This window comes from Sciurus vulgaris (genome assembly GCF_902686455.1).
Source record: "Sciurus vulgaris genome assembly, chromosome: 3".
NCBI lineage: Eukaryota > Metazoa > Chordata > Mammalia > Rodentia > Sciuridae > Sciurus > Sciurus vulgaris.
The window spans coordinates 56,249,423-56,265,185 of record NC_136463.1 but is presented as its reverse complement, the minus strand read 5'-3'; the positions used below and the strand labels follow the sequence as shown (position 1 = coordinate 56,265,185).

Genomic DNA, 15,763 nt, shown 5'->3' with positions numbered 1-15,763 from the left:
CCTGGTCATTTGGTTCATTTATTTATTTATTTATTTATTATTTATTTATTTATTTATTTATTTGAGACGACTTGGTTCTTCCTTTATTTGACAATTCCTTTAGGATGGTTCCTCCCATTGCTGATTTGTTTCTTTGTTTTTCATCTCTTCCTCGTGGAATATTTTGCTGAGAATGTTCTGTAATGCTGGCTTTCTTCTTGTAAATTCTTTTAGCTTTTGTTTATCATGGAAGGATTTTATTTCATCATCAAATTTGAAGGTAAGTTTTGCTGGGTATAAGATTCTTGGTTGGCATCCATTTTCTTTCAGGGCTTGAAAGATGTTGTTCCAGGCTCTTCTAGCTTTTAGGGTCTGGATTGAAAAATCTGCTGATATCCGTATTGGTTTCCCCCTGAATGTAATTTGATTCCTCTCTCTTGCGGCCTTTAAAATTCTGTCTTTATTTTGTATATTGGGCATTTTCATTATAATGTGCCTTGGTGTGGGTCTGTTGTAATTTTGTATATTTGTAGTCCTATAAGCCTCTTGTACTTGATCTTCCATTTCATTCTTCAGATTTGGGAAATTTTCTGATAGTATTTCATTGAATAGATTGTTCAAGCCTTTGGTCTGTCTCTCTAAGCCTTCCTCAATTCCAATAATTCTTAAATTTGGCCTCTTCATGATATCCCATAGTTCTTGGAGATTCTGTACATGATTTCTTACCATCTTCTCTGTTTGTTCAACTTTGTTTTCAAGGTTAAATATTTTATCTTCAATGTCTGATGTTCTGTCTTCCAGGTGTTCTATTCTATTGGTTATACTTTCTATGGAGTTCTTAATTTGGTTTATTGTTTCCTTCATTTCAAGGATTTCTGTTTTTTTTTTTTTTCAATATCTCTAACTCTTTATTGAAGTGATCTTTTGCTTCCTGTATTTGCTCTTTTAACTGTCGATTGGTGCGATCATTCAGTGCCTGCATTTGCTCTTGCATCTCGTCATTTGCTTCCCTGAGCATTTTAATTATGTACATTCTGAACTCCCTTTCTGTCATTTCTTCTGCCATGCTGTCGTTGGGTTTCATTGATGTAACATCTAGATTTGTTTGCAGCATTTTCTTTCCTTGTTTTTTCATATTGTTCAGGTATCAGTTGACCGCTGTGATATTGTAGATTTCCTCTATTGTCTTATAATATCCCTGAAGATTTCTATTATATCCCCTCTTAGTCTTCAGTAGCCTGAAATCTTGGAGGAAGTTGATAATGCAGTGCTCCACAAGGGAGCTGACTCCCTGGGGGTGGTGGCCTTCTGGTGGGGTATATTCCCTGCTAGTGGGCAGAGGTACCTTCACTTGCTGATGAATGGTCATCCAGAAGGGAAGTAGGTTGTGGGCTGATGCAAGACCAGTTTGGGCCTGTGTCTCTGATTTTACGGTCCTTTTGGTAGAACCTCACCCAACAGGGAGGAGTCACCCGGTGGGGAGGTCTCGCTGGTCGGTTTTCCTCCCAGAGGTTCCGTTCAATTCACAACTACCGCCTGGGCTGGGCAGCTTTCTTCTGCAATGTTCCCAGGGACCCGGACCTACCTCCTGGGCCTGGAAGCCTCACCCTTCGCAATCGAATCTCCTTCGGTGCCTCTCCTCAGAGAAGCTGCCTGCAGTCCTGGAGCCTTCGCTCCGCCCCTCAGTTTGTCTGTGGGGCCCTTCCACCAAAAAGCCGTCTAGGACCCTGCTCTGCACTTTTCGCCTGGCTATGCGGCCCCTCCTCTGAACAGCCACCTGGAGCCCCTTACAATCGCTCCGAGTCCCAGTGACCCGCCACACGCCTTTTCCTCCGGCAGCCACCTGTTGTTCCGTGTGGTCGCTCTAAGACCAAGTGACCCACCACGCACCACTTTCTCCACCAGGCAGTCACCCAGAGATCTGGTGCATCACGAGTCCCAAGAACTCACTGTGCACCTTCTTGTCCCGACTGCCTCCCATAGCCCTGGTGCAGTCACTTCGAGCCCAAGCACCCTGCCGCGCTCCTCCTCCTTCTCTAGACAACCCCCCTATGTTCAGGAGCGGATGCTCTGGGACCAAACCACTCACCACGCTGTTCCACCGGATAGCCGCCCAGAGCCCTGGCGCAGCTGCTCCAATTCCAAGCGATGTGCTGAGCCCGTATTTCTCCTTCTCCTCTGGACAGCCCCCTGTGTTCAGGGGTGGTCACTTTCAGTCCAAACAGCTCACCAAGCACCTTCTCCTTTGGGCAGCCTCCCAGAGCCCGGGTGGGTTGCGCCGAGTCCAAGAGCTGTGGTGAACAGCCACCTCTCCAATGCTCCCAGCTGTCTGCGATCACTGCTCCGGCGGGGGGAGGGGCGCCTCGCCGGCAGTTCTACTTTGCAAAGATCCCTGCTTTCGGGGCTACCGCCCCGACCGGGGGGCTACCGCCCCGTCCGGGACGCCTGCCCAGTGGGAAACACTCACCCGACTGCTTTGAGTTGGTCCCAAGTCTCTCAATATCTCCTTTTCTTGAGTCCTGAGTCCACGCTGCTCCTCCGGATAGCCGCCCGGAGCCCTGGCGCAGCTGCTCCAATTCCAAGCGACTTGCCGAGCCCGTATTTCTCCTTCTCCTCTGGGCAGCCCCCTCTCCAATGCTCCCAGCTGTCTGCGATCACTGCTCCGGCGGGGGGAGGGGCGCCTCGCCGGCAGTTCTACTTTGCAAAGATCCCTGCTTTTGGGGCTGCCGCCCCGTCCAGGACTCCTGCCCCGTCCGGGACGCCTGCCCAGTGGAAGACTCTCGCCCGGCTGCTTTGAGTTGGTCCCAAGGCTCTCTGTATCTCCTCTTCTTGAGTCCTGAGTCCTGGAGCAACACGAAATGCAGCCACCCTCTAGTCCGCCATCTTGAATCCCCCCCCTCTGTTCTTAATTGCAAAAATTAACAGTTGCTGAAGAGGTGATTTACAACAAAGAACTACCTCTGAGCAATGCAAGTGTTTTGTATTCACAAAAACTGGTCCCTGATCACACATGCCAGTTGTTTTGTAACTAATTGCATGACGTAGACAATCCATTTCCGTGCATTGTAAGAGAATGCTCTCAAAGGGGTAGTTCAATGTAGTAATAATGCCAACTAGAAATTCTTTCCAAGACTTTTTATACTAATTAGACAAACTAACAAGGTAAGGCTCATGTAAGTTATTTCTTTGCTGGTAAGTTTCAGAAAGCATACTCAGGTGAATAACATGTAAATTTAAATGTTCCTCAATCCTATCTGCATTTGATTGTTATTTTCTGGGAAACAGAGAATGTATTGAGGATTTGGGGAAAAACACTGAGAGTCTGAAATTCCTTCTGCATTTTCTACTAAAAGAGGGTATTTACTCAAAAGTAAACAGACCCACATGCATAGATACACACACCTCTACACACTCCCTGGTTTGATGTTCATGCACACACACACACACACACACACACACACACACACACACACACACACATTCCCCATCACCTCTACTGCTACCCATCTCCTTGTTTCCTTGATGGGCAGTCCGGAGGTAGAATCAAGGATTCATTTTATTTTTCCTTGGGATTTTGGAGGTTTCGATATTTGAATCTAGTTTCTTAGTCTGCCTGTTTGACAGGCAGTTTACCAGCTTTCAGAACAACTGTTCTCATTTACAGAGGTGTAATGGCATATATAAAATAAGTAAAATTACACCTGTTAAAATCATTGAATTGCATTTAGATGAATTTACTTGTGACCTACCAACCTTTACTGGATGTTGGCCTCATGCAGGCCCTGGGAGCTCATGGTGCTACCAGACTAGTAGCAGAAGTGGAAAGATTCATAATCACAGAGAAAGGGGCCTAGAGAAACTCAGAGGAAACGAGCTTCCAAGGCGACTTCAGAAACAGATGGCACAGTCACCAGAGGATGGGAGGAGCAGCAGGTGGGTGGGTGGTGAATTGGAGAGGGCATCTTCAGCAGAGGGGCTGAATGGAGCACACAGATTGAGTTTCAGATATGAAAAGGCAGGCTGCACTCACCTTTGTATATGTTGGCTATGCCTGAGAAGCTTCAGAGGTGCCGCTGGTGAAGTTGCACCCCAGAGATTCTGATCAAATTCTTTTCTGGGATAGAGCCTTGAAATTTGAAATACTGACCCATGCCGAAGTTTTGGCTTATTTCTGAGTCATCAGTGCAAAGCTCTGAACAAAACTAAACACTATCACCAGTGTGGTGTTGCATTCGTATAGCCCCAGCAACTCAGGAGGCTGAGACAGGAGGATCACAAGTTTTAGGCCAGCCTCAACAACTTGGTGAGACCCTGTCTCAAAATTAAACAAAAAAAGAAAAAAAGAAAAAAAAAAAACTGGAATGTGGCTTAGTGGTTAAGTGTCCCTGGGTTAAATCCCTAGTGCCAATAATAAACAAACTCTATTCCAATGTTTCTCAAAGTTTGTTCTTAGGACCTTCTGCATCAGAAAGATGTGTGATGACTGAGGAATAATTCATATTCTCAGACCTGGGCCAGTCCTTTACAATCAGTATGCTATGTCGGAAGAGGAAATTGGCAGTTTTCACAAATGTTCCAGGTGGTGGAGCTTCTGCCTATGAATTTGGAGCAGCTGCCCCCCCTCGACTCACCCCTACTTCGGACCCTCAGAGCTGGGCCACAATCCTTAGAGTCAGTGAGGCTGCTGAGGTTAGGTTCTTCTCCAACTTTAGTACTTCAAAGTGCAAGAAAAAGCAAAAAAAAAAAAAAAAAAAAAAAAAAAAAAAAAAAAAAAAAAAAGAGAGAGAGAGAGACTATTGAATGTTATTCTGAAATAGAAAAAAAAAAAGTCTTTTAGGCCAACACTAAATAAAGACAGAAGAACATTGTTAAGAATAGCTCTCTGCTGTCTCTCTGATCCGTGTGCGAAGACTGAATTGTGGGATCATTACATTGATGTGCATATCCCACATCTGGGTCCTACATAGTCTTTAAAACCAGACTTTCAGTGGATACAGTCTTGTAGATGTACAATGATCCCGCTCATGGCTTTCATGCACTTCCAGTGCCCACTTCCTGACTACGTCATGAAATGCACAGATGATCTTGTGTGCCCCACACTACACACTACAGCCACCTCAAACCAGCACCCATATTCTATTGACCATTATGTTTTACAGGACCCAGCATGATTCTTGGTCTATTTTAACTGCTTACTGCATATTTGTTAAATGACTAAATGAATGAATGGAGACGAGCAGCAGGAAATTAATTTTCAAATTGCTTTCCCCAAAATCCCACATACATATTTAGACTAATTTCTTCAGTTATCTCATCCATGATGAACAGTCATTTATTAAGCAGTAATCCAAAAGGTAATCCAAAGGATCAATCAGATGAGAAAAATAGTAGACCCATTTAAAAGACTGATTTGAATTAAAAGAGACCACGTGGACTTTGGTTTAGGAAAACTCAGGATCAACATTGTCATAGCTCCCTCATCCTGTGCCATATGGGGCACACAGTTACCTCTTCTAGTTTCTTACTCACTTTTATCTTATAGGGTTGTTTGGTAAATTAATAGCATGGATGCTTGGTCACTTGTATTTATACATGTGCATTATACACACAGATCATTCACTTACAAATAATAAAGTCTCGTATTCTGAAATACTTATTTATTAACTGCTTACCTGAAAAGATGTCAAACTCTCTGAAATTCAACCCCCCTGGTTCATGTTCAATATTTATGGAGTGACACCTCACATCAGGCCCATCCTAGGTGGCTTCTCAGATGATGGCTGTCTTCCCTGGCAGTTTTCACAACAGTTCCTCTGTTTTATGATTGCTCCCCCATCCCCCTACATGTTAGTGCCCCATCAACACAGACAGTCTTTGAACCCAAGTCTTTTTTGTGATTCTGGCTGGATAGCCTTCTTGCTTTTCTCCAGCTACCTCGGTCTAGTAAATAGAAAATTCCTCCAAAGGAAAATTTCAACAACACTTGCTTTTTCAACCAGATTTTTAAGTTACCTTGCTGAAATGACAGTTGCTTTGCATGATGGAATAACACACCCAAGTATGAAAGCAAGACAGCCAGGCAGGAGGACAGGGCTGTCTAAGCATGAGCCTTTTGAGATCCTGACTCTCCTGCAGTGATCCACCTGAAGTTCCCTCTCCTCCCTCCACTGGAGCCCTAGGTTGTCTTCTCAATGCTCTGAGAATTGGCTTGGGGCTGAAGAAACTCTACTGTGACTTCTCATTCAGCCTCAGGGACTGTTGGGCTTCAAATAATAGATAACTCAGCAACCCCAACTCCTCTGCCCTCTTCGAGGAGTCAGGAACTTAGGTCCCAGCAGGAAGAAGAGCTACTATGTCTTGTGGGATGGAAAATGAGCTGGGTATCAGAGGAGCTAGTTCATCTGACAGAATTCTTACTGAGAAGGAAGAGGGATGTACTCGGGTGTTCTCCTGGGTTTCTCTATCTCGCCTGCAGCCCTTTTCCATCTCCTAAGAGCAAAGAGAGGAGGTCTCCACCGAGAGCTTGAGGAGGTTGCAACAAAAGCCAGGGGCTTAAGGACTGCCAGTTTTGTTCCACGTGTCTCTCTGGCCCAGCCCAGCTGCTATTTTTCCTTTCTTTGGAGAGAAAACTGGCAGGTGACACTGGAAGTTATTTGTTCTCATTAGCGGGCCTGCTGGTGTGTGATTATTTGGAACCCAAGTGCTTAGGGCGTAATGCTACTGCATTCTGGGCAGAGGCTCATTCCAGGCATCATCTTGTGAGCCAGTTAGAGGTTGCGGTCACAAACTCCAAATGACTGTTCTGTCAATGCATTTGAAAAGCTTAACTTAAAAGCAGAAGCAAAACCTAGGAGACTGTCTTGATAGACAGTACAGAGAAAAGCATTAGTATGACCTGCCCACTTTTCTGCAAAGAACCTGTGAGTCCTTCTGGGTAATAGAACCCCATGTCAGTAGGTAAAGAAATAATGTATTAGTGTATCTTAGTTCAATTTTCAGGCAGAGCAAACAATTGTCCAAAGTACACACCAGAAGGAACTGTGTCAGATAGTCTGTAAGCCTAGAGGGCAACTACTTGGATTGCAAAGATATAACACATTTTCTCCTGTGGGCTGTTACAGTTAGGATATTACTCTATGTCTCCCATTAAATCATGGATAGAGCTATTTTATGTGACCACTGTTACACAGAATGGTTTAAGTGAGACCAGTTCGGAGGAAGAAAAGAAAATATTGATATTCGGCAATTTTATGAGAATGTAAGTCAGATCCAAAGTTTGACATCCAAAAAAAAAAAAAAAAAAAAAAACCTAAATTATTTATGGTGTGAATTAACTTGGGTACATTGTTCCTGATTCAATCTGCATGAATAGTTCTACCCTGTTTTATTTTATTTGCCAACAATAAAATAGATATGTTGTTTGACTTTAAATTATGAATTGGAATGAATGTTTAAAAGGCAAAACATTTTCACAGTGATACTGTTGTCAGTTTGTGTGGGCTGAAAATTGTCACTGTTGTGGTCACACGTTTGCTCTTGTACATGGTAATTCTTGAGTATGCTTTTTGAACTTGAGCTTCATTTGAATATAACTTAGAATACCTTTCTCCAAAACCATTTTTAGTTGCAGTGAAGACAACTTTCTTGTTTTACTTAATGTCAACACAATAAATTTGGAAAGGTTTCCGATGGGGGAAAAAAACCCTCTTGGGCACACAGTTTACTAATAAATTATGGAGAATGGGATCCTCCTCATTTGCTGCTTGTGGGATGAATGCCTCCTAACCAAACACTGATGACAGCCTGTGTTTTAATTCTCTCTGAGACTTACTGGTAGCCAACTGTCATGAAGGATGTGCTATTTTGTCAATATTGAGTCAAAAAACAATTAAGCTCCATTAAAACATCCTTTGTATAATCTGTTCTGCTACACTAGACAGGAAAACAAGCACAAATTGTTTAGCATCACCAAAAATAAATTTGTCACCAAGAGAAAAAAAAAAGAAGGTGAGTGTGCTGCATAGTCCTGGGTTGATGTGAGGATTACCATTGTGATCACATGTCTGTCATACTGTGTTAAAATTGTGTGGTTATGATGGGTGTGGTGGTGTACACATGGGACTCAGGAGACTGAGGTAGGAGAATGGCAAGTTCAAGGCCAGCCTGAGCAACTCAGCAAGACACCGTCTCAAAATAAAAACTAAAAAGGTCCAGAGGTAAAGCACTTCTGGATTCAATTTCTAGTACTCAAATTTTAAAAATCATGACTTTAATTTCCTGCTTCCAGTTACCAGATACCACTATGTCCTAGTTATCTAGCTTTGCAAGAAGATTTTTAGACTATTTCTTTTTAATAAATGAAGAAACTATGACAAAAAAGTGCCTTATATATGATATTTAAATATTCTGATTTGTTTATTATTAATTCAATCAGCTTCAGTTGTCATGCTAAATGCTTACAGTTTACACACTGACCAAAGAAAAATACTACCTGATTAGTCTGTCCACCTGTTTACCAGCAGTGGCCATGTGGGTACATAGGTTCATGGTTAATGTGAAGTTTAGTATATGATTGTTTTCATGTGTCTTGAAATCTGCAGGTAGAAAAGAAATCTTAGTACACACACACACACACACACACACACACACATACACACACACACACACACACACACACACATAAATGGTGAATGGCTATGTGGATAAAATTTCAGATCTTTGGTGTTTTTTAGTTTTGTTTTATTTGTTGTTTTTTTTCATACCAGGGATTAAATCAAGGGACACTTAATCACTGAGCCACATCCCAGGCCCTTTTTATATTTTATTAGGAGACAGGGTCTCCCTAAGTTGCTTAGAACCTCACTAAGTTGCTAAGGTGGGCTTTGAAATTGTGATCCTCCTGCCTCAGCCTCCCAAGTCTCTGGGATTATAAATGTGCACCACCATGCTGGGCAAATTCCAGATCTTTGAAATTTCTGGGACACATGACTGGTTTTACATGTGGCCCTTAGATGAAGCCATGTCACATGCCCTCTAAACCAGTTGCTGTAAAGGAATAGAATTGTCAGGGTTGATCAAGGCTCACCTCCTTGGACTGGAAGGGGCCCAGCTTTCCCTGCTGTCCTCAATTACCAGAAGACATGTAAGATTCTGTTAGTACATCAGAAAGAATTATGTTTGGTTGTATATTGGAAGAAATTCGAAACAAGAGTGACTACTTTATGTTTCTCTCACATAGAAGTTCAGAGATAAACAATGTAGCCCTGTAACCTCACCAGGACTAGTCTTGTCCAATTTTTCTACCCAAATACATTTAATTTGTTACTTCTACTGTCAAAACTCCAGACGTCACTTTGATGTCCCAGACAGAAAAAGGAAGGAGGCAGTCAATCCCCCTTCTTTTTAGATTTCCTGTAAGTCCCCCCAAATAGTCTGCTTTTGTACTATTGACCAGAACTTTGTTACTTTGTGACACATAGTTACAAGGAAGACTGGGAAATTCAGTTGGATTTGCCCAGCAACCCCTCCATGGGGTTCATTACTAAGGAAGGAGGAGAAAATAGATGTTGGAGGTAGGAAGTAACTACCAGGCTCTATTACAGGTGGCAACCACAAGAGGATGGCATAAGGGAGGATATAGAGGAGAGAAGGAGGACATAGAGAAAGCAATGTGTTGTCCCCAGACTTGACCATTCAGCTTTCTCTCTTGCAAGTAATTTTAAGCAGCAGAGCAGTAGGACAGCAAGGGAATAGGAAGGAGAGGCAACAGACATTATAAATCAGCAAAGTATCGCAACTGTGTACAGATAATTAGGATCATGTTTTGCACTGTATCATTTTTTAGCCTTCTTGGGGTACTTTACATATGAAAGGGTATTATTTTTCCAAATATGGAAATGTGTAAGTCAAGGTATAAATGATCTTTCCAGCTGAACCATTTTAATTAGCAACAAGGTCACCTTTGGAAATAGCAAAATATGACCGGAAGGATAGGCTTATTATGAAAAGAATCAGGTCTTTTGGAAGTAGAGGGAAGAAGGAAGTGAGAAGGTAATTAGCCACAGAGGGCTGTGGGAATCTGTTAGTAAATTACAGTTCATGCGCATAAAGTCTCATTATTATAAATGGCAACTTTCTTTTTATTAAAGGTAGCCAATCAAGTTGTTCAAGCTCTGCTTACTCAAAAGGTAGGTCACTTTCTGCCTTGATTTTTTTTTTTTTTCTTCAAAATGCTTATGTGAATAGAAATGCAACTCACATTGTCAAACTAAGAAATTGTGATTGATAGATGCAATACTTCTCTATTTATTAAATCCATGGGTGTTTTAGATGGCATGCAAAGTAACATCAGGGAATGACCAATGAAATGATAAAATTCAACTTCTCAGTAAAGTAATAGGAAGCCTTTTGAAAATGAACGATTGCGACATAACCAAAGGAGTAGCAGACTCATTATATATATTTTTTTAACTTAGTAACTATGAACTTGAGTAAGTGGGAATAGTCTTTCGATTTCTATGGAATGAATGTCTTCTTAGGGATAGCATTAAACAGGGCCCAAAACTCAACAGAAGCCTTTGAAGCCTTAACTTCTCTGAGCATTAGTGACAGTTCTGTACCCCACCCTGGGGTGCTGTGTGATCCTGTGGATGGAGGCAACAGAGCAGTTCCTTTATGAATCTATCTGTGGAGAACATGAATAAGGGGTAATCGCTGTGCAGGAGATCTCCACCCCTCCTGGGCTGCTAGCTGTTTTGCCTTCAGACAACAAAAGACCATGCTATCAGAGCAGAGTGGGTGAACACAGGTCATTGTTTGCCCAAATCTGGCTAGACTGGTGAATTTTATTGAGTGTTTCCCCATCTCCTGCATAATATCCCTCAGGAGCTAGTTGCTAGATCCCTCAGATTTTATTAGTTCTGATTTATCTTTCTGGAAAACAAAGACTTCCTGTCCAAAAGGACATCTCCCATTCTGCAGCACTCATGAGAGTAACACAGTTGGTGCCATCCCAATATTTTTTAATTAAAAAGAATTTTATCAGTGATTGACAACTTCTTGGCCACATACCTAAATATTTCTTTGATTTACACTATATAGATATTGTGATAACATTTTTGCTAGGCCTCTCCCCTCATCCTTCTGTCAAAATGTCATGTATCCTTTTGCAAATAGTTTTAACTGCTTCAGGTTTTACACTAATATTTAAATAATTGAAGAGAATTGACTACTTTTTATAAGTAAAGTTAGACTTAGGTTCCACTGTGAGTAACAGAGATCCAAAATAGTAGTGGTTTAAATAAGCTAAAATAGGGCTGGGGTTGTGGCTCCGAGATAGAGTGCTTGCCTTGCATTTGTGAGGCACTGGGCTCAATCCTCAGCACCACATATAAATTAAATAAAGGTCTATCAACAACTAAATAAATATATATATATATATACACACACACATATATATATGCTAAAATATTATTTCTTTCTCACATGTAAATGTACACATAGTCAGTACAGGGCTGTTATGATAGTTCTAAGTTCAGGTGGTCCCTGGCTTCTATTTTGTTTTTCCATAGAAGATAGCCCCCATTTCTAAAGTCTCCTGATAGCCTAAAATAGCTGCTTTAACTCTGGTCATCACACCCACATTTCTGTCAGGAGAATAAAAGTTTGAAGAGTACAAAGATAGTAAAGAGCTTACACCAGCTATCTTTTAAAGGCGACTTCCAGAAGCTTTCATAGGTCACTGCCTATATCTCCTTCAACAGGGCTTAGTCACTGAGACACACCTAAGGAGGCTGGAGAAGGTGCATCAGATATAGGAGGGCATTTCATCATTTCTGTCACAACATATTTGAATATCTTTTCTCTTTCAGAGCTTTATCACTGTTTTCCTCCTGTTAAAAGTTATGTTCATTTTATTACAAATCTGAGGATCAGAGATATGTTAGTTAGCTTCACTGTGACCAAAATATCTGACAACAAATACCTGAGAACAAATAAGAAGGACAGGCTTATTTGGGGCTCATGGTTTCTGACATTCAGTCCATGGTTGGCCTTAAAGAACTGCTTTTGCTCCAATCATCACACCCACATTTCTGTCAGGAGAATAAAAGTTTGAAGAGTACAAAAATAGTAAAGAACTTATACTAGCTATCTTTTAAAGGAGACTTCCAGAAGTTTTTCATAGGCAGAAACATCATGGTGAAGGGGCATAGCAAAGGAAACTGCTGTGCTCATGGCAGTCGGGAAAGAGAGAGCATCTGCTAAAGGAGTTAGGGACAAGATATAATCCCCAGGGGCACATCCCAGTGAGACTTCTTCCAGCCACACCCCACCTGCCTGCAGTTCCACCCAATAGTTTATTAGAATGATTAATCCACCAAGTGGATTAATTCACTGACAAGGCGATAACCCTCATAACCTAATCATTCACCTCCCAATTCTGTTCCTGTGTTATCTAACACATGAGCTTTTCAGGGGACACTTCATATCCAAAACATAACAGAAGGGCTTCCGGTTGAAGCTCTGTGTGCAGCCTTTGGAAGACTTTCCATGACTCTCTCTTTAATGACGCTTCAGGAGAAAGACAAGGAAGTTATCTTGTATAATAAAAAGGAAAATGGGACCCTTCAGGTCAGCCATAAAATACAGCTACACAAATCCAGGTAAATAATTAGTAAACAGATAAATCTACTTTGGAACAGTTATGCATTACAATACAGAAAGATGTGCCACTGTGAGATAGCATACCTCAGGGAGACCACAAGGCAGGGAGAAATGCTGGGGGCTTTGGGAAATTCCAAAAGAATCATGTTCTGCTGAAATGTGTGCCTCCTGGTTTTCATCAGGACCATAAAATTGCTGTGAAAAAAGAAGACAAAATTTTCTGTTTAATTAAGAGCACGATATAGTAAATTAAATTCATTCCAAATGCAGATGAGAAAATTAATTCTAATTCAGATGTAGTTCCCACAGAGTAAAAGTAGAAATTTTGAGTGATTTATCCAAATCACACATATGCACAGAAGTCTTCAATGTGAAATAATAGGCAAACTATACCATTTTAGAATGTATCATTTCTTGTGATCCATAGGCAAGTCTGCTGTGGCCTCAGTTCTCTAGTGTAAAGCAAGAAACTGTTTTTCCTGGCATTTCATGAATTGGTCTGGACAGGAATCCTGAAATAACAGAGTCTACCAATATTGATGAAGAAAAATCAATTTTATTTCCATATACTTATTTTTTGTCATATGTATATGAAATGTTCTGCTAAAGTAATTCAGTTTAATCTCAAAAAACTGTGGATTCTTCAGGCACAGTGGCACACACCTATAATTCCAGCGTCTCTGGAGGTAGAGGCAGGAGGATCACAAGTTTGAAGCCAGTCTCAGCAACTTAGCAAGAACCTGTCTCAAAATTTAAAAAATAGGAAGAACTGGAAATGTTACTCAGTGGTTAAATGCCTGAGGTTCATTCCCTAGTACCAAAAGAAAAGAAAAAAAAAAAACAAAAACAAAAAACACCTGTGTATTCCCTTAAAACAACTAACTATATCCCTTTTAATCAATAACAGTAAAGTGACAGTATTAAGCCCAGTTTACTTTCATTTATGCCTCCAAATCATGGTTCCAGATCTGCAAGTGACAGTGAAATCAATAATCCAAGCCAAACTCCTATTTTCATCTGAAATATACTTTATCATCATTAAGTCAATTATATTTGCTGGAAATGTAACTCCTAGCTTCTTCAATGTTTTATTGCTATTAATACCAGACTTAAGAGAATTTTTCCCACAATTAATTTTCCTCCAAATCAACAATCTCATCTTTATCTGCTTGTTAGTAAAGTAACTAAATATTTATATGATGTTTTCTCTTCACCATTATGGAATCAGGCTAGTGTGTGATATAATCAAACAGTATAATCATTCAGATGGAAGCAAAGCGATTCTGTAGCTTTAAAGAATTCCAACATCCTGTATGTTTCCCTGGAGGAGGGCAGTTGGACCATGGTCTATGTAGAATCTGGTCCCTGAAGAGGGTTTGTTTATATTTATTGGGCAAGTATACCCCACATGCTACATAGAGCACTTAAAATAGACTATGTCATTTTATTCTCACTGTAACCCTGTGAGGCAGGAATAAGAAAATAATTTCCCCAGAGTTCCAATTACTAAAGAGTGTCAGGACCCATACCCGCTCTTATCCACTGCACGTTTTGCCTTCGCGATTCTATTCACCCACTTACTATTTTTCCCTACCATAGATCAATAGGGCAGGAAGGGATGCAATGGAAATCAACACATGGATTGAAATCCAATGGTTATTTATGAACATAGAGAATAACAAATCCATAATCCTGAGATTGACAACTTGCTCTGGTAATGACCCAAATCCTTATAATTGTGTAAACTGTTCAGCCATCACTCAGATTAGATATGGTTTAATCTGAGGTCCTTTAGGATGAAGACTTGGAGGATTCTGGTTGCCACAGGACTCATTATACCCTTTGCACTGTCCTTATTCAGTCACACCTTTGTTTCACCTGCCTTGCCTTTTGGGCATCTGAGATGTGAGCAGCCTGTTCGAGAATGGCATTTCATTCTACAGAAGTCTCAGCATTTTTAGCAGAGAGGAGGAGGTATTAGTGACGTCTCCTAAGAAGGGATGTGACAAGAAGAGGCTGGTGGATTTGGTAGCCATTAAGATTCAGGAAAGTTGGGCACAGTGGGGCACACCTGTAATCCCAGCTGCTCTGGAGGCTGAGGCAGAAGGATCACAAATTCAAAGCCATAGCAGAAGTGAGGCGCTAAGAAATTCAGTGAGACCCTGTCTCTAAATAAACCTACAAAATAGGACTGGGGATGTGGCTCAATGATTGAGTGCCCCTGAGTTCAATCCGTGGTACCTCCTCCTGCCCCACAAAAATGATTCAGTAAAATATTCAGATGTTGTGGTGCAGGCCTATAGTCCTATCTAACTACTCAGGAGGCTGAGGCAGGAGGATTCTAAGTTAGCAAGACCTTGTCCCAAAATAAAATTTTATAAAAAGGGCTGAGTGTGTAGCACAGAGCACTTGCCTATCATCATGTGAGAGGCTCTGGGTTCAATCCCCACTGCCAAAAAAAGGGAAAAAAAATATACTAACTAGAAAACTAAGAGCTTGACACTTGACAAGCCATCCAAGAAGCCAGTGAGATACCCCGTCTCTTGAAAAGCCCAGTTTTATGCCATGCCTTGGTTTACAGATAAGAAAGCTGAGGCCTATTTAGAATGATTTACTTCATCAAGGTCATGTTTGTAACAAGGACCAGAGCCCAGGCCCTCTAATCCCCAGTCTATTCTCAATTTGGTTATCCCCATGATGGGCATTCCTCTGAAATAGGATACCATTGTAGTATATTACATGATAAAGCCAGACTTAGTTTTCAACAAGACTTTTGTGATAACATCAACATATATCCTCTTTCTAAGCCATCAGCATTTTCTTTCTTTTTAAATTTTGAATTTATTAGGTATAAGTATAATGCATGATAGTGGAATTCATTGTGAAATATTCTTACATGTACATAAGTATTTTTAAAAATTGACTTCAGTCTTGAGTTGGTAATGGCCTTGCTCCTCATGTGTGTAAAGCAACTATACTCCCATAGGGGCTATACAGCAGTGGGTCCAGAATCTTCTTAAGCACAGGTGCAGGTGAAATTTACCTGGGTTACAATGTAGTTGTAATTGAATTACCTGCAGTTGGGTGAAATTGTGCTTTGGGACCATCACAATGACAGGGG

At 41.1% G+C, this 15,763-nt stretch overlaps 1 pseudogene across 1 annotated transcript in view; it reads left to right on the top strand.

Moving 5' to 3' along the window:
* LOC306655723 (nck-associated protein 5-like) overlaps window positions 1-15,763 on the top strand; it is a 251,924-nt pseudogene that overhangs the window by 131,645 nt on the left and 104,516 nt on the right. The window contains exon 4 of the transcript XR_013767021.1: window positions 10,128-10,166. The product of XR_013767021.1 is annotated as a nck-associated protein 5-like (transcript). The remainder of the gene's footprint in view (window positions 1-10,127; window positions 10,167-15,763) is intronic.